The 4,551-nt window shown below is 32.8% G+C and overlaps 1 long non-coding RNA gene across 1 annotated transcript; it reads right to left on the bottom strand.

The window, feature by feature from the left end:
• Positions 1 to 500: 500 nt before the first annotated feature.
• Positions 501 to 4,316, bottom strand: LOC136203640 (uncharacterized). Its single transcript, XR_010674933.1, has 6 exons — positions 3,837 to 4,316; positions 3,522 to 3,738; positions 3,152 to 3,355; positions 2,522 to 2,558; positions 2,278 to 2,347; positions 501 to 1,902 (listed from the first exon to the last, which is right to left on the bottom strand). It is a non-coding gene; the product is annotated as an uncharacterized lncRNA (long non-coding RNA).
• Between the last annotated feature and the right edge of the window lie 235 nt (positions 4,317 to 4,551).

Below are 4,551 nucleotides of genomic sequence, written 5' to 3'. Positions count from 1 at the left end.
TGTTGTTTGGTTCCCTAGAAGGAAACGAGTGTTATTCTCAGCCATTTATCGGGATCAGCTCAAGATAGTTATATCTTTGAGTAGTGAGCTATTAGGCTCTGATACCACTTATTGGTCCCGTGTAATTAGTTCCAAGGGGGGGTTAGGAACTAATATAACTTTTTCGTTTTAATTATGCTGACTTAATATAATTCTTTGAGTTTCACAACTCAGTTTTGGTCAGCACGGCCGAGTGAGGCGTAAGACGGCTTTAGTCAGATACTGACTAGAGCTGTTTTACTTGCGAGTTGGGAAATGACACTTTTGTGGTCAGCTTCCAACTCAGCACTCTGATTTACTCAGTGTCAGCTTAAACAATTTATATACTGAGTAAATATAGCAAGCAACACATACAGATATATATTGAGAGAGAGTTAGAAATTACTCAGCACGACTTATCCTAGTTCGGCCTCTCCGCCTACGTCCAGTCCCCAGAATCCCTCCGGGCTTTTTCAATCCAATATTGAGCTCTTTAAAGGTAGAGCACAAACCATTTACAAGGCATTTGAATATGCAAGAGTACCGTCCTCTATTCGTCTACTCAACTCCTACTAAGTGCTATAACCGAACACCTAGATTTCTCTACCGCTGAGTACTTAAAACCGTGTACTCAGCACAACTCTCTCAATTTTACAATTGATACAAACTTGTTCTTTTTCAGACAAAGAACACTTTAGATGATTACAAAATCAATCTAGCTTTTACACAGAGATAGAAATTTGGTGTAAGATCTTTTTCTTGTTTTGATGTGCTTTGTATGTATGCTCTTTTTCTCTTTGTATTTCGGCCAAAAATCCAAGAAGTGTACTTGTCCTTTTTATAGTTGAAATCTGAAGACACAATCATTTGAATTCGGATCTATCCGTTGAATTCAAATGGCTCTTTGCTTGCGTCATTGTTCTGGTCAGCTTCAGATTTGCAGGCCAATCCTGTCGTCTGAAATCGGCAGGCACCAGGCTTGTCTTCTTCTCGCAAGTTTATCTTCTAGCATAGATTTCGTCTTTTAGCTAGCGGATAGTTGACCCATGCGCCTCGAAACTGTATCCATGCCTATTTCCAAAGCTTTCTGATTTAGCGCTGATCTCTGTCGGATCTTGTCTTTTAGCAAACGGATCATTGGTGCTGTCCTGAAAAACACACAGCTTGACTTTGATAGCCGTTGTCTTTGATCGTTGCTATTTCCGATACTGAGTTGCTTTTTCACTCAGCTTCCAAGGTCAGCTTCGTTCTGCAAGATATAGTTCTGAAGAAGACTTCTCTTCTTTCATGCTGAGTTGCTTTCTACTCATCTTCCGTGATCAGCTTCATTTGTAAGCTTCGACACTGAAGAAGACTTTCCTTCTTTCGTACTGAGTTATTCTTTACTCAGCCCGTGCTATGTTATCATGCTGACTAAGTTCTGTCTTACTTGATTCCTATTTTTATAAATATTTTTGTACTTAACATTGAACAAACCCATTAGTACAATTAAATCAAAGCACTTAAATTTAATTGTCTTAATCATGGATTAACTTAAATCATTTTGTCAAATCAAAATTATGTGGAAAAGTGTTTCAACACTTTACTATAGCTTTGTGCGACCTCTATAGCTAAATTACACTCACGAACACCTTAGGATATTCACTTATACCCATCTGCATACAGCATGTAGTCATGTTACTCCTAAGATAGGATACATCTATATGATTCTTTGGAAGCAATTTAATGGCTTTCTCAAACCAAAGTCATTAACATTAATAGTTTACCTCTTAGTTAAAGGAAAGAACATAATCAATCAAAATAGAGGAAGCAAGTCAAAAGGTGTGTTACAACTTACAGTAGAACTGAAGAGCATGGAAAAGAGAGGCAAATAACTGAAGCTTCCTAAATAGAAAAACCCAAGAAATAACTACAGTTTCCACCATAGCAAAAACTGAGGAACAATTCATTATAATCATAAAAAAGTCAATTACTAAATTATTTCGATTTATTTTTAGAGATCATTAAAAGAACACACTTAATTAGTCCATGATTATTAAAACATAATTGTAGAAGTCGTAAAGCATGTTAAGCAACTTCAAAAATTCTAAGAAATTGCTCATTTTTTGTTAGCATAATATGATCTTTCATAAAATTTTGAACTTTGCTCAATTGAAATAAGATTCAAGAGCAAGATTACTAAATAGGAAAAAAAGTAGGGCTCAAAATTAGCAAGTATTAATATTGATTTAAGGAAAATTAGGATTTAGGTAAACTTACTCTTTCAAGCTATGAACAACTTCCATACATAAAATTTCACATGCTATGAGTTGTTTGTCGTGTAAATTACCTTGCAGGAAATTAAGAATGAAAACAAACGACAGTTAAAAGAAAGTTTTGCTAGTCAATCTCTGCGAATAAAGGATGATCGGAAAACCAAATCATAAATGAAATCAATGTAAGGAAGAAGAATAAATGAAAAACAGCCAAATGTAAAATGCATAATAATCAAAGAGTATCTAACCTGAAGAATATAGCAAGGCAAGTATCTATTTAGAAACCTAAAAATCAAAATCAAAGAAAAATCATATATGAGAAGTCGGGGGGAATGTAAGTGTTGATATTATCAAATGCATTTAAATTTTGATTCTTCAAACAATACATCTTTAGGAAATCAATCAATTGCATATATGAAGAGCAAGATTTCTTAGAACTGGGGCAGGTTTTAGAATATCACAACATCCACAAAGATCAATGCAACCAAATATTTCTTCCATTTAAGAAGAAAAAAATGCACAAAGCTTTCTTTTACTCAAATTGAGTCTTTCCCCAGCAATTTGTACCCATTAAATTTCCTCCTCGTGCACTGATTCCTAAAGAAAGAGTTTTAAATTTAAAGTTAATGTAATAAGAAATGACACAAGAAATGTTAGAATATTTACTTCAAATACATGGAATTTCTTACCAGTTTTCAGTTAAACGGTTATAGTAAGTTAAAACTATATCAATCTAGTTTAGTTTTATGGCGAATTTTAATTGTTCAATTATTGAACTGATTCTAAAGAGTACCAAGAAAATTTGAAGTTTAACACCCATCAATGAAAATTGAAAACGTCATGATCTTTGCATCTCTAAATGTGAAAAATGAATATACCTTTATGTAAGTTACAGTTTTAGTTGCGAGGATGAAGAATCTTTTCAGAGTGTCTGGAACAGAGATGCAACCCAAGTCCACGGATATATCTTCCTCATATATGTTTCAAACTTGAGCTGGCTCACCCGTGAGTTCAACTGCACTTATTTCATATTCACATACTTTCACTTGTTTAAAAGTCATTTATTTCCTCATTGAGAAAATCTGAAAGGGACAACATGAAGCAATAAGTCAACATCAAAATAAATCTTAAATACACTGAATGAAGAATGCATAAAATACATAACTAAACTAAAGAGTTACATTCTTTCATAAGCATTAAGCAAATTTGTTAATTTAAAACATGTCACACGTGCAAAATGAAGAATACCGTATGATGATTTCAACATGCTCCATGGTCCATTGCATCCTAGTGACATGGACATTTCAATTTGTACTTTGTACTTATAACTTGATACTGAAGATTTAACGAATAAAATTAAAGAATATAAACAAATGTCATTATTGAAAAGGGCAGTCACTTACATAATAAGAATGTTTTACTTGAAATCCATATATGGTGAGAACTTTAAGTGCTAAGTCATCACCTGTGAAACCTCATGAATAAAAATTGAGAGAGCTTAGGAATGTGAGGAGGAATTTAAATTGGGAACAAATTACTTCAAATTCTTAATAGTAATGGTACCTGGTTTGGCGATTTTTCAAGATTCTTCAATCTTCGAATGCTAACTTCAAAGAGTTGTTTTTGTTTGTTCACAGTGAGTAACAACAATGTGTATACAGCAAAACAGGAAAGTTCATGATCCATAAATTTGTAAAGAAATCAATATTTCTTAGAAAAGACAAATATAGGAGAAGAGAATTAGAAAAAATCATCAAACAGAATATAAAGGGGGTAAACTACAGCTAAGAAGGGATGAAATTTTAAGCAACAAAATCTAACAACATTCGAAAGAGTAATAATGAAAATCAGACAGAATTAGAAAAAAAAAAAAGAGTTAGTTTACCATGTGATGAAGAAGAGTCTGCTATTCTGGCAATTAACTCGTCAAACTTGAGGTCAAACAACTTCAATTGTTCTCAATATCAACCCAGAAAAAATAATAAAATTAGAAGAAATCAAAAATTCATTAAAAGAAACAAAGCAAATCAAACTTGAAATTTAATCTATACAATAAACACAAAGAAGAAGAAATTGATAAAAGGGAAAGAAACCATAACAGTCAATTAATAAAGATACAAATTAAAGTAATAATTTCTAATTAAACACGGATCAAGAACAATTGAAAAGAAATTTACAAAGAACAGAAGAAATGAGAATTAAAATGAAAAAAACGACCTGAAAAATGAAGAAAAAGAGAAGAGCAGTTACCATAGAGAACAGAGGAAGTGAGAAATCC

The sequence above is a fragment of the Euphorbia lathyris genome, chromosome 8 (assembly GCF_963576675.1).
Source record: "Euphorbia lathyris chromosome 8, ddEupLath1.1, whole genome shotgun sequence".
Taxonomy (NCBI): domain Eukaryota; kingdom Viridiplantae; phylum Streptophyta; class Magnoliopsida; order Malpighiales; family Euphorbiaceae; genus Euphorbia; species Euphorbia lathyris.
Note: the sequence above shows the minus strand (reverse complement) of the source record. Positions and strands in the feature narration are given on the sequence as shown.